The sequence below is a fragment of the Microtus pennsylvanicus genome, chromosome 5 (assembly GCF_037038515.1).
Source record: "Microtus pennsylvanicus isolate mMicPen1 chromosome 5, mMicPen1.hap1, whole genome shotgun sequence".
NCBI lineage: Eukaryota > Metazoa > Chordata > Mammalia > Rodentia > Cricetidae > Microtus > Microtus pennsylvanicus.
Window position 1 is genome coordinate 72,037,166 of NC_134583.1, and position 14,856 is coordinate 72,052,021.

Sequence of the window (14,856 nt, forward strand, 5' to 3'; positions counted from 1 at the left end):
TGGATTCAGCTTCACCTCCCCTTTTCCTGTAGCCTTTGCATTTAGACAAGACTTGGTTTGCAGCGGCCTTGAGACTGGGCTAACACACGCGTGCACATACACACAAACACACACACACACATGTCTATATAAATAATTACACAGTGCACATTCACATCAACACTTGGATCTCTGGATTAGTTACTTTTCTTGTTGCCATGACAAATGCCCAACAAAAGCAACTTGCGGGGCAGAGGATTTGTTTTGGCTCACAGTTTGAGGGTCCATCCATCACGGCACAGAAGGCACAGTCACAGGACTGTACAGCAGCTGGCTACTTACTTAGTGCTCATAGCCAGGAAGCAGAGGGGGATGAACTCCGGCACTCTGCCACTTCCTCTAATGGCACAGGACCACCCAGTTTGGGTCGGCCTTCCCTTCTCAGTTAACCCATCTAGAAAGTCCCTCCTAGACCTGCGCAGAGACTTGTCTCCTCTGTGGTTCTAGATCCTGCCAAGTTGACAGTATTAACTGACATAGTCTCTGGCTATCCGCATCTTAGTTTATATCCATAGTCTCCATCTGTACACATTTTGTAGAATATGTTCTATTACCATTGGTTAATAAAAAAAGCTGCTTCAGCCAATGGCAGGGCAGAATAAAGCCAGGCAGGAAATTCAAGCAGAGATATATATATAGAGAGAGTAGGCAGAGTCAAAAAGATGCCATGTAGCTGCTGAAGGAGACAGATGCCGGAACCTTACCAGTAGGCGCACAGCCTTGTGATGATACATAGATTAATAGAAATGGGTTAATTTAAGATATAAGAGCCAGCTGGGAATATGCCTAAGCTATTAGCCAGTGTTGTAATTAATATAGTTTTTTTTTCTGTGTGATTATTCGGGTCAATGCAGCCAAGAAGCCAATGTGCAGTCTCTGTTTACATATTTTAACTTACACTTTCATCAGAAAAGCCGCTGGGTTTTGCCAGATCCTGTGTAGCACTGAGGGTAGCCTAGGTGAGCAGGACAGAAAAGGGACTTTGCATCCTGGAGCGTGTGCCTCGGGTCTCTTTCTCCTTTAAACTCAGCTGCCACTGTCCCTGTGTCACTGCCCTCACTAGAAGCCTGTAAGTACCCTGCATCTAAGTCTGTCTCCCTCACTAGTCTGGGGTTCTCCCAAGGGAAGAACTGGTCTTCATGACTCTTGGACCTGCAGCCCCTGATCTGGAATGGAGGAGGGGGGTACTGGGACTCGATCATAGATGAGAGGAGAGGACAGGGATGCTCCTGTGTCATGCTTGCACTGACCCTTCCCTGGCTACTTCTCTCAGGTTACTGGTGATGGGCAGGCAGCTGGCAGCAGTAGAGAAGTCCTCTCATGGGGGAGTCTGCCTGGTGTGGGGAAAACAGGAGCGGAGGGAGATGACAGGAAACCATAGCCCAGAACCAGAGATGCCCTGGCAGGTGAGCACCGGCCAGGGATTTCAATGTTCCCCTCTTCATGGGACTCAGCTGAGGTTCTTAAATATAATTTAACTCAAAGTGTATGGAAGGTGCCTGTGAGTAACAGGTCACCTTCTCCTTTCCCCTCCTCCGCTTCCTTGTCTCAGTGATGCTCCAACTTTCTGACCCCCAGAGTTTTAGGAAGACCCAGCATCCTCTAGCCATGAGTGGGATTACCTCCCTTGAGAAGCCAGGAAAGGGATTTTCCTTACTCCGTTGGTGTTTCTGTCTTACAGTTGGGACAAGGGGGATAGGGGACCACCGAGGTCAGAAGGTGAACAAGGACATGGCTAGATGGCATACAGGAGAACTGAAGTCCAGCTGGGGGTATGGTCTGCCCTTCTGAGGTCCCCTCTCTCTACCCTGCGACCATCCTTTTGAACACTTGTCCTGGGACACAGTAGGATGACTGTGTGCACCGTCTTGAGTGGATCTGTGGACCCTCACAGGGCCCATGGATGATGGGGTGCTCTTCTGGCTGCATCTCACAGATGCACTGGCTCAGGCCATACAGCAGCCATGTTGAGGCAGGTGCATTGGGCTGCTCAGCCACCTTCTAACCTCATTCCTGGCAGATGTCACCTACATCATTACCCAGGAGTGACCACAGGATGCAGGATGAAAAGGGAGGCCAGCGTAGATGCTCTTAGTACTGAGGACTAGGCCATCTTCCTGTCTTTGTCTCCCAGAGGAAGGACAGCTAAGGCTGAGGCAGGAGCCAAAATCAGGGAAGCATTCAACTAAAGAGAAGCCAGAGGGAACCCGGAACGTTTGTGCAGGAGGGTATCACTAGGTTGGTGGGAACGAGTCAGTCCCTTTTGGAACTGCCATTGGTCGGTTTCACTTTGGTCACCCAAGGTGATTAAAATTGTATTGTCATAAAATACAACCAAGTCTCATTATTCAGCCCATATTTGTGAATTTGATTCTTCTTCAAGACTTGCTGATAACCACAGAGTCAATTTTCATGGCTCCTCCCCAGTCCTTTGCAGATGCATCCAGAGCAGTGAAAACATGGCAATCGCTCAGCATGAGCGTTCTCAGCTGGAAGATGCAGTGACCTTATGCTTTCTTGACATTTTGTCTCTCGTGCTATGAACATGGGACCTTTTCATGGTGCACTGGGAACCTTTGGTGCTTTTTGTTGGTGATCTTGCTGTTGGGAATAACCCCTATGTACAACGTTGAAGTTCAGAGGAGCCTGAATGTGCCCAGTGAAGAAAATATGGGGGTCACTGAAACTTTGCTCTGTCTGGCAGGAATTAATGCCATTGTGTGAGGAGGGTGCTAATAAATCAAGAGTGTGACCTAGGATGCTTTAAAATAGGAATACACACACACACTGAAGGTTGCATTTTGATTGATTGATTGATTGATCAAAGTCTTCCCAGGGGCTCTCGGAAACCTAGAGCATATCCCCCACCCCATCCAAGTGGTTTGGTGTTGGCTGACTCATATCTGTGAATTTCATAGACCATTGCTGTGAATGGCAAGCAGCAAATGGACTCACTCCTCCCCACCTGTTGGAGTGACTAAGAAGCATATCCTGGAGGGTGCGGTAGTGACTTTAACCTCAAAAGTGACTGTCTTCCCCTTCCCGCTTAGAGTAGGAAGGAGATAAAGGAAGATGTGGGATGGGGGCATGGCTTGCCTTCCTGCAGAAACAAGGCTTGCTGTTTGTTCAATGTGCGTGACAATATTTGTGGAGAGATGCGAGCAAACTTTTCCTGTCCTTAGAGTACCAGTGACAGACCAAAGTAAGGATATGACCAGAGTCCAAACTGGCGAATCACTGAGTTTTCCTGGGGTAACTTTCAGGAGTATGGGTGAGGGGCTACAGGATCAGAAATGACTCAGACAGTGGTGTCACCAGTGCCCACCCCAGAGTGGGTGACAGCTCATGAAAGCTGGGACCCTGGAGTACACTGCACAGCCTGCAGGCGGCTCAGCGGGTTGAAGACCGTCTCTTCTGAGCATCTTTCAGCCGTCCTTACGGCTGTAGGTACTAGAGGACCGAGGAGCCTAGTGATTCTGGCCAGTTTCAGGGGCTTCTGAAGCTTTTGAGTCGTTTACTTCCTGAGTTTTAAGGTGCTTCCCTGCAGGATGGAATGTTTCATCTTCCTTTAGAACGACAGCGTTCTCAACCTGTGGGTTGTGATCCCATTGGGAGTTAAATGACCCTTCCTTAGGGGTCACAGATCAGATATCCTGCATATGAAATGTTTATATTACTATTTATAACTGTAGAGAAATTATAGTTATGAAGACCAACAAAAATAACTTTACAGTTGGGATCACAACATGAGGAACTGTGTTAAAGGGTCACAGAGTTAGGAAGGGCGAGAACTATGGCTCTAGAATATTCCAGTCACAATCGTTTTATCTCTGAGGAGATTGCTAAACAACGGAATTTAAAATTAAAAAAAAACTTTTTTAAAAGTGTATTTTGTTTTTTTGGGACAAGATCTCACTATATAGCCCTGGCTATCCTGGAACTATTGATTTAGACCAGGCTGTCCTTAAGCGCAGAGATCTGTCTCTGCCTCCTGAGTGCTGGGATTAAAGGTGTGCACCACCATGCTCTGCTGAAAAAAAAAAAGTTCCTTTTAACTTGCAACTATTGTTTTAGATTTTTAATTAAAAAAATTATGTGTATGCCTGTGTGTGCCACATGTGTGCAGGTTCCCACGGAGACCTGAAGAAAGTTTTGAATTCCGCAGAGCTGGGGTTACAGGTTGTTAGCCACCTGATATGCATGCTGGGAACTAAACTTAAGTCCTTTGCAAAAGCAGCAAGCACTCTTAGCTGTCAGTCACCTCTCCAATTCAAGTCAAATTTTAAAAATGTCTTTGAAAAGGTATTTAAAGGATCAGCAAGATGGCTCAGTAAATAAAGGTGCGACTCCTACAAATTGTCCTTAGACTTCCACACTCATGCCATGCCATATGTGTGCATCTGCTTGCAGAAGTGTATGCATGCATGCATGCATGCATGCACACACACACAAATGTAATAAAAATTTAGGAAAAAGTAAAAAAGGTATTTAATGAAAATGGAGCCAGGCACTGTGGCTCATGTCTGAGGTCCCAGCACTAGGGAGGCAGAACAAGTCAGCCTTGCCTATACTGCAAGGGATGCCTGCCTGCTCTGTGAGGCTGTCTCAAAGATTTAACAACGAAGTAACAAAAATCAGAGTAGGAGCTGTGTAAACCTCCAGAGAGGGAGAGAAGAGAACCCCGGCTCGGGATCCCTTGCTGATGCTCTGGTGTCAAACCCTCAAGTTCCTTGTGCTCTTCATGGGAAGGGAGCTGCTGCTCTCTCGGAGGTATCCCTCAGAAGAAAGGAAAGTGACCTCTTCATGTCCTCTGTGCGGATAGCACACTTGCTCCTGTGGTTTTAGTTCTGTTTTGGTTTTGACATCTCTGGGTGATCCAGAAACCTGGGCTCAAGTCCTCCAGAACGTTTTACAAATGACTAGATTGCCCACAGCTATTTGTGTTCTCATTTGTTCCATATTTTCCCAAATAAATAAATTTTTTTAAAAAAAAGGATGGTTTTCCAAGTGAAGCCTTCTGGCTATGTCACTTAGCAGGCAGTGGAACTGGCTATTAAGGTCACGTCAGGAATCGCTGGACTGTGGACTGTGTTCTTCCTGGTCTGGAACCCAGGTGGATCCCGAGGAGTCCTTGGATACCGTTGGAAAACTAGTTACCTACCTGCTTCACGCCAGACTTTAGGTTGCATCAGAAGAGCCCGTGGGGGCTGGAGAGATGGCTCAGCGGTTAAAGAGCATTGCCAGCTCTTCAATTCCCAGCAACCACATGGTGGCTCACAACCATCTGTAATGAGGTCTGGTGCCCTCTTCTGGCCTGCAGACAAACACACAGACAGAATATTGTATACATAATAAATAAAAATCGACAACAAAAATTTAAAAAAAAAAGCCGGTGGGAGTCAGACTTGCCCCACCCAAGTCTCTACTTAGAAATCTGAAGGGTTCTGTCCCCAGGGATGTCCCTGCTGCTGTGCTGGGGTCCACATGTGGTACACACTAGGTGGAGACAATCTTGTCCTAGTCACAGCAACTCAGGCCTGGAGACTCCTGGGCCAGCAGTTGGTGGCTGAAGCTGCTCTGACTTCTGTCCAAAGCATCTGGCATTGGGGAGGCATGGTGGTCTCGGTAGAATGTCTGCAGACATCTCTGTGGAGCTTAGGCAGAAACCCAGGATCTTTTCTTATTCCTTTTGTTCCCAAATCTTGTAGTGATTTTGTTCTTATCTGTTTGCACAATACAATTTTTTGTCTTGAGTGGATTCACCTGCCTCCCAAAGGTAATCTTTAATAAGGCAGTTGCCAGGCGGTGGTGGCGCACACCATTAATCCCTGCACTTGGAAGACAAAGGCAGGAGGAACTCTTGAATTCAAGGATAATAAGAATTCTGTTAACAGCTCCTTTCACTTTGGGTCCACACGCGCTCTGCCTGTTGCACTAGGTGAGGTCCGCTTGTGTGTTTGTTTAGAATCTTTGTGTTCCCAGCTCCCAGCTGGTGACCATGAGATCACGAGATACCATAATATTGGCAATTGTCAAATCACGACCATTTTGAATGGTTTATACTAACAGTTTTGAGGTTAGTGAGCCACTTCAATCTGGGTTGGTACCCTTGGGCTTTGTGCTCCAATGCCTTTGACATCGGAGACCAGCCTCCCTTTGTTCTCTGCATCTCATCTGTGTCTTCCAAGTCAGATGCTCGAGCCATAGAAGGAAACTTCACACATGAACAGGCGCCACCAAGGTGAGACTCGGAGACCTCTTCCGGCACGGCTCAAAGTCCCTCCTGTAGTTTGCGCATGATTGTTGTTGATGACTTTTCCCCCAGTTAATATTTTCTTTCTGCTGAAGTTGTGCTTGGGTCAAGCTTGAAGATAACCTCCCTTCCTCCAACTTAGCTCTGTGAAGGGGGTGTGGCTAAAACGAAGCGGGGGCGGGGAATTGACCTGCCATTCCCCTGCCCTACCACCTGGTCTCTGAAATTCGCAGCTCAGCATGTCAGGGATGTTTACACGCACGCCCACGGGACTGGTGTCCATGTGCTGGTAGCTCTCATTAGCGGCTGGAAATATCTGGATATGTGGCCTTTCTCAGTACCTTTTGAGTTGGGCTTTGGACATTTCCAGAAGTCGCAGCTCAGAATCATGCTCCCGGCCCCACACAGTTCCCATTCCGTCTGTCACACCACAGGCAGACTGTCCAGTGTTTACCGCAGCAGCATTTTCAGAGCCGTTTCCTTTGGGTCGCTCGGTCCCCACTTTCAGTTTGAGCTGAGTCTTCGGCCTTCAGGAAGGCCTGCCCGGGTCTGGGAGCGATCATGTGCGCTTGGGGATTCGAGGATGAATAAAGAGCCAAACGCCTGTAAGGAAGGGCTGCGTGCTAAATGTGTTCCAGATGGTGATATGAACTGGGAGATAAGATGCCATCTGGCGCAGTAGGACATGATGTGTTCAGCTTGCACCTTGGGAAATGTTATCACCCTCTTGTGACAGCCGGAGTCACTCTGGTCTTTGTCCTTGGACAGGGGTTTCATTTGGCAGCCCCAGCTGATTTTTGAAATGAAATTTGCTATCAGTTCCGTAGGAACTCTGCCAAGACAGACTCAAAAGCCCTGAACAGGGAATCAAAGGAGAACTGTTGTGGACCGCCTCTCTTTGTAGCTGGGCTCTCTAGCTGTGGGACTGAATGCCAGTCGCGAGGTTGAATTCTCTGTTGTGGGTGGGTGGACACTGACTGCTGCCGAGCCGCTAATGGAACCAAACGTTGCATGGGACCTTGGCTCAGAACCAGTTCTGGGACAGCAAACCAACCCCTGTAGGCAGTGGATCCTAGCCAGGCAAAGATCTTGTCCGGAAGGGCTTAGCAACACCTAGTTTGATAAAATCCTCTCTGCCTACTAAATCATGGTTGTTTAGATCTTCTCTAGTTGTCAGTTAATAAAAAAAATTAAATGAAAATAGCATTTCTCTTTGCCTTCCAAAATTTATAAACACCCTGCACGAATCTGAATTTGGCTTCATTATAACTCTACTACAGTTTGCAAAACACTAATGAATCCCTTACACAGGAAGGAAGGGGTCATGGATATTTACAAGCAGAAGGGACTCCGCATGCCTCCACCCACTCACTGGCTTTCAGAGGACAGTGGGACTGCTCTAGAGGTGACATGAGTCCATTTTGAATTTGCTCTGCCCTTCTTGTGCTGAATTTGGCAGGCACCCCATGGGACCCAACACAGGCTGGGAGTGATCCTGGGCAGCAACTCTCAGCTATGAAGTCCTTGCCTTCCTGAGGCTAATGTCTTTAAGATGGTCACTGCTGGTCATGTGGGACTAACAGAGACAGGAGCTGGCCAAGGCTGCTGACCAGGAACTCCTACGTCCTTCCTGTCCCTGATGTAGCAGCCAAAGTTCTCTGCAGGAAACGGAGAGGGGAGCAGGGCCTGCGCTTAAGCTCTAGATCTAGACCCAGGGAAGGCTCTCCAGGTGGAACTTGAGCTGTCACTCAGTGCCGCACGCAGAAGGCCCTGTGCCTGGCTGCTTCTCGAATCCCTGATGCTTGTTGGAACATGGTGGGATGTTCATGCTGCCTTGGGTTGCATCCATTTTGCCTGCAGATTCCATGGCCTGCTCTGCCGTTCCCAGAATGTAGAACACTTGTCCTACTTTCAATGGTCCAAGAAGTTGGGAAGCCAAGTGAGGGAGCAGAGGACCTGCTGCTTGTGGAATGTTCTTGAGTGTGTCCCACCCATGGTGGCAGAGACTCCTGCCTCCTCTGGGTTCCTGACCTAGCCAGGACCATGCTCAGAAGGCCTGGTGGCCACTGTCTCCACTTCAAGTGAGGACGTCATTGCTTGGTGACTATGTAAAGGCGCAAGGGCCTTCTAGATGCAGGGCCCAGACAAGCAAAGGCACTGCTTGGGAGACTCAAGGGACTTACTGCTGTGTGGAGCAGGGAGCTGTGGAGATGGGACTGGGAGTGGTATTAGGTAAGGCTTGAGTTGGGTCATTCCGGTAGCTGTGAACCCAAGGGGATAAACCCAGAGGCACACACCCTTGGATACCCCAGGAGTTCTGCTCTGAGAGGAGGAAGGGTGGCCTGACAGAAAGGACTGATCCGGAAGAAGGAGGTGACTCAGTGGGAAGAGGTGATCAGGGTTCCCGAGCCTCTGAGAACAGGAAAAATCCCATAGTCCTGACTTCCGGCGGGTAGGGTGCCAAGAGCACACAGAGAGAAGCAAGGGGCTCACAGTGCCCGCCCGTATGTGGTAGTGAGTCACGCGGTTTCCCTGCTGGGGCCTGACTGTCTCAGTCACTGGACAGGCCAAGAACTAGCTTCAGTGGGAGGGAAGCCCCAGTCTTAATTGAGCAGTTGAGTCATTTGTTTGGTGCCTTTAGCTAATGGGAACTGGCCAGGCCAGGAAGGGTGTGGCTATGGAGGATGGGGCGAGGGAAGAGAGGAGGGAGCTGCCTGGTGACCCTTTGGAAACATGGCTGGCTTAAAGACAAGTGGGTTGTGCAGGCCACTGAGCAGAGGGAAACTTGGTACTGGGTGACCCTGGAAAATGCTCTGTGACATTCTTGGGAGGGACAGTTTTAGTTATAATCTAAGGGCATCCTTGTTAGATCCTCGGCCGTGAACTGTCCTGGAACCACAGATCTGAGGCTATCTTCCCTACCCTTCAGATAACTTCCCTCCTAATCCAACAGAGAGTACCCATAGAGTAACAGAATTGCAGGCAGCACCCCTTTCTCAGTGTGCCTTTAATTAAATTAAATCTTCTTAGGATGCATGAAGTGGTGGGAGCTCAGCCAGCGGAGTCTCTCGAGAAAGCTAAAATTTAGACTAGCAGTTTGCTTTTTTGTTTTCCTTTGAGACGGAATCTCTCAATGTGGCCCTGGCTGTCCTAGAACTCTTTGTGGACCAGCCTTGCCTCACACTCAAAGTTCCTCCTGCCTTTCCGAATGCTGGAATTTAAGCTGTATGCCACCATGCAGTTGGCTTTTTACAGATTGTAAGCATGCTAAAGGCTGTCCAGAGGCAAACTCCCTGAAGGAGATAAACAGCCCCCAGCAGTCGGCTTTGCTCCTTTGCAGTCATTCTTTGTATTTTGTTTGGAGACAAGGTCTTACTATGTAGCCTAGGTTGGCTTAGACCTCATGATTCTTAGACCTCCACTTCCCAAGTACTGGGGTTACAGGCATTTCCCCCAGGCCTGACTTACCTCTCATCCAGCCTACAGGGATTCATAACTTTCTGGGCCCTTGTTTTTCTCCTGGCCTCTATGGGGCGCTTGAGGAACTGGCAATGTGGTCCAGCTCAGATTGAACTCCTGACACTCTGCCGTAGCCAGTGGGCATTGTGGGCTCCATTCACCTGTGTGACGGCCGATGCCTCCTGTTGGTAATGAGTCTGGGTCACTGTGGAGCACGGGGCAGATGTGGGTTCTATTAATATGGAAACACAGATCTTGGGGCTGAAGAGATGGGTGACTCAGCAGGTAAAGGCACTTTCTGTCAAGCCTGGCCATCTGAGTTAGCTGTCCACTGACATCTACAATGTATGCCATGACACACACACACACACATACACACACACACACACACACACACACACACACCCCAAGATAAAGCAGCATAGCTCTCACATCAAAGGGAATAAGAGACAGTTTATTTAGGTTCCCCCAAATTCCATTATTTCAGCATGGATGTAGTCTCATGATGTTTCTATATAGTAACAGAACAAAGAAAGTCAAAATACGTTGATGGAAACATCAGATAGTTTCCCCAGCAAACTAGGGAAATCTGTTATAGGCCTCGGATGCTCTCTATGCTTCCGATTGGTGGAAGGAATCTGAGGGGGTCTGTTTATATATTCCAACAAGATTTATTTACCTCACAGTCCAAAGGATGTTAAGTCACACATAGAAGTAGGTAGTGAATGTCTATTTAGGAGGCTCAGATAGCTCAAGATAATTTGGTTCTGGACCTGAAGTATTCTAACCCTCCGTAATTGTTGAAGTTCTGATCAGTCATGTAGACTCTGTATATGGGTGGGGCTTCTTTCTGGGGACTTTAGTTAACACCGCTGTCTTTACTCCCGGTGTCAGGGTAGAGAGATGGGACAAGTGCAGCCACAGCAAGGCATGGAGGTGCTTATAGGAGCCTGTTAGGAAGTGGGCTAGATACTGGAGGGTGAGGTGCTGCTGCCCCACCAAGGATGGAGCTGTCTGCCCAGGAGGAAGGCCTCTTAAGGGAACAGACGAGGGTGGGCAGAGCCATGAATGGAGGGGAGGGGCACAGCTGGGGTTGCTTCTGGGGAGCCTACTAAATCTCCACAGATCTTTAAGTGGGAGTGAGAATTCCCTTACCTGGGCCTGAGGGTCAGGCACCTCATGTGGTGGGTGCTGTCTTTCAGGGTCAGGTCTCATCTGGAGGCAGAGCCCACGAGGCTGGCACTGAGAGGGGCATGGTGACTCAGAAACCCATGCTCCTATGGCTGTTTGTCCCCCAGGGAAGGTGTCCTGCACCGCAGACTACAAACCCTCAAACCCCAGCTCCACTGCAGGCTGGGTCTCAGGCCCTGTCTGAGTCATGAATTCCAGCCTGGCTCTGAGAGGCCCTCAGCCAATCAGCTCCCCACTGACAGCAGTGTGGCTAGCTGCGGAGGATGGAGGGTCCCTTGATTTGAAAACTGCTTCCCAGGCTTCCTTTTGCCAACGGGGGATGGTTAGAACCTCTTAGTCTCCAAGCTTTTGGCTTTGGGCTTGTGGTTCTAGGTGCATCCTGCAAGACCCCTGCATACTGGCAGGTTCTCTGGCCGTCCAGGAGGGGGCGACATCTACCACATGAAGGCTACTTGCCTTTGTTTTGTAATCCTGGCACTAGACAGGGCCGTCTCACAGGTTCCTGGTGACCCAACAGCTTTTTCATCCCCCCTCCCCTCTCTCTTTCTCTTGAAATTTGGGGCCAAATTGTGAAGAACTTTCAGAATTGTGTTTTAGTTTTCAACTCAGGATGTCAATGCGTGCCCCTTATGTTAGAATTCCCTCTCTATAAAAATCTTCTTCAAGCAAACCTCAGGCAAGAAAAGTCCCTAACCCTTGAGCAGTTAACGAATCCCCAGTCTCTCTGGAGTCAAATGAGGAAGGAACCAGAAAGTACTAGAGACTGTGGCCCCAACCGTGTATATGTGGTGGTGGCGGTGGCAGCGTGGGGAACAGTGTGCTGCGTCTTTAAATAGTCCACTCCACAAGTGTGGGTGGGTTGGGTGGGGTAAGAAAGGACTGATGAATGTGCCATTAATGAGCTGAGTTCCATTTGGAATAAGTGTCCCATTGTTTCCCCCGGGCCTCCCCATCTGCTGCCCATGCAAGTCTTGCTCCTCCGGCCTCAGAACTTAAAGTCTTATCTTCCGCCACGGCTAGCCGAGGAGTCAAAGCCCCCACGACCTCCTGCCAACGCCTGGCCGATAACATAAGCAGGTAATCTGCAGGAACCTCCCTGCAGCTACTGCCCAAAGAGAGCAGGGCTAGTGGTCTCTCCCCCTGTTCTGGGGTGAGCTGTGTTTAGGATGGCGCCCCGCAAGGCACTGACGCCATGTCTGTAATTGCTTGGCTTCAAGCTTGTCTTCCCGAAGCAGCTAGTTCTTCCGTAGCAGGGGGCACAGTGTGTCAGGCAGGGACTTCCAAGCGGCAGAACCGATAGCCTGTGAGGGAGGACGTTCCCTGGGCGGGTTTCCACAGGAGACTGTGGGAAACGCAGAACTACAAGGAATGGCAAGTGTGGTGGCCAAGGTGGGAATGGAAGATCTCGGCTCTAAGATCATACGTAGCCTGTCTTGCGTCTCGGGTACGGTGGTGGTTATGTGACTATGTCAAGTTTGTTTTAGGGTGACTGCTCTCTGATGCACAGTCTGAAGGTCGTAGAGCTTGCCTTCTGCTTCCTGGGTCCAGTAGGTATCTGTGAGCGCTACCTGCTTATTCCACATAGGAGGCTCCCAAGCCTCTCACCAAGTCACGCTAAGCTGACTGTGCCGGTCCCCTGCGTGGTTATTTTCTGGATACTGTATTCCAGCACTGGTTAAGTCTTCTTCATTTATGCATCTGAGGGCCAGCGGCATGGACTACAGCTGCTTTGGCCAGGCACCATGCCAGAGACAGGACACAAATCTAGAAGACACATGCTGCCTGGTCCAGTGGAGCCTTGAGTTTTCTGGAGACAGAATGAGCCTTTAGATTAAGATGTTCTCCCGGGACATGAAAGCCCAGCAGGTTTAATTCTGTGTGGATTACTGGGGAAGGAATAGACATTGCCTGGGGAGTGTCTGCATGTGTGAGGACCCTGGGGGCAGAGAAGGCAGGACAAGGGAGCCCAACTGAAAGAACTGTAGAGGCTGGAGCCTCTGGGGGGCGGGTAGGTGGGAAGGGGAGGGACTTGTATCTCAGCAGGCAGGGCCAGGTGGTTACCACCACGGGCCATAACTGGGGTCTTTCTCTTTGCTTCCTTTGGTAATAAGAGTTTTATTTTTAGTGCCGTTTTGATTTACAGAAAAATCTAGAAGATATAAAGAGACATTCCTTTTAGCTAACCCAGCTCCATAATCCCCTCTGCTACATCCTAATAGCAGTGTGCTAACGTGGCCGTCACTGACCCCATATTGATGCGGTCTTGTTAGCTGAGGGCTTTCTTATTCAGAGTTCTGTAGTTTTTCTTTAATGTCCTTTCTTGGTCCCAGAGACAACTCAGAGCATTGTTGCCTTCAGTCTCCCCGGGTGCTCCTTAGCTGTGGCAGCTATCAGACCTGTCTGTTTTGGTGACCTTGAGAGTTTGAGCGGTTCTGGTCAGAGTGCCGTCAACTGGAACTTGGCCACTATCTTTCTTACACTTAGACTGTAGCCGTGAGTTTTGGAGGAAGAAGACGAAGGAGTTGAAGTATCATTTCCTTCCTTCCTTCCTTCCTTCCTTCCTTCCTTCCTTCCTTCCTTCCTTCCTTCCTCTCTCTCTCTCTCTCTCTCTCTCTCTCTCTCTCTCTCTCTCTCTCTCACTCTCACTCTCACTCTCACTCTCACTCTCACTGAGGCTGGAGAGATGGCTGAGCAGTTAAGAGCACTGGCTGCTTCTTCAGAGTTCTGCGGTTCAGTTCCCTGCAACCCACGTACTAGTCCATAACTGTCTATAAAGCTGCTAGTTCCAAGACACCCACAGCCCTCCTCTGGCCTCTGTTGGCATTGCATACACACGGTTCATTTGCATGCTGGCAAAACACTCAAACAAAAAGAAAAATAAATCTTTTGTTTTTATTATTTAAAAGATTGATGTTTTTATTATGTATACATTGTTCTGCCTGCATGTATGCCTGCAGGCCAGAAGAGGGCACCTGATCCCATTACAGATGGTTGTGAGCCACCATGTGGTTGCTGGGAAGTGAACTCAGGACCTCTGGAAGAGCAACCAGGGCTCTTAACCTCTGAGCCATCTCTCCAGCCCCTTGTTTTCATTTTTATAAAATAAAGCTGTGTCACCGTGTTTCCTTGGAAGTCAGAGGACAGCTTTGTGACACTGGTTTTCTCTCTCCACCTTCGCATGGGTTCCAGGGGTTAAAGTCAGCCGCTGGATTTATGCCATCTGCACATTTGCCTGTTGAGCCAACTCTCTGTCCTAAAGGTATCGTTTTTTATAAAATGGTGGGTCCCAGTGTCAGTTGACTTGGCTCCTTGGCTGAATGGCTTGCCTCGCCTATCCTGTAGCTTCTGCAAAGAAGTCGTTCTGTGCAGCCCCCTCTGTAGTGTAGGGAGCTGTGCTCCCTTCTGTCAAGAGGGGAGGGTGCATAAGTTATTTATAATCCTTTTGTTCGAGAGGTTACTCTCTTCTCCCCCGTTTCCTAATGTATTCAATCACTTATTAATGTCAGTGTGGACTCGTGGGTATTTATTTTATACTTTGGGCTCTAATCCAAGGCTGCTATATTTTGTTGCACACAGCTTTAGCCCTGGGCTTCCTTGCCTTTCTTTTAAGTGTGTCCAGAAGCCCCCGGGCAGGACAGTGATGTGATCATATTTGCATTTTTAAAAGGCCTTGGTAGCTGCCTGTCAAGGCAACAGTCGCTCGAGGACTGATGGCTGATGTGCCCTGAGGCTCCATATCCTGGCTCAGCTGCACCAGACATGGTCGTCTGTGTTTCCATCCATCCCCTGTGTAAGTGTGTCCTCCATCTCTCTTGTCTCCATGTCGTTAGTCACAAGGCCAGGGCCTGGATTCAGGGGTCCATGTAAATCATGTCTTTCCCCATCACATGGGCTTTTGAATGGCTCAGCTCTGG

At 49.1% G+C, this 14,856-nt stretch overlaps 1 protein-coding gene across 22 annotated transcripts in view; it reads left to right on the forward strand.

The window, feature by feature from the left end:
* Nucleotides 1-14,856, forward strand: part of Tacc2 (transforming acidic coiled-coil containing protein 2) — a 208,903-nt gene that overhangs the window by 114,637 nt on the left and 79,410 nt on the right. The gene's annotated exons all lie outside the window — the stretch shown is intronic.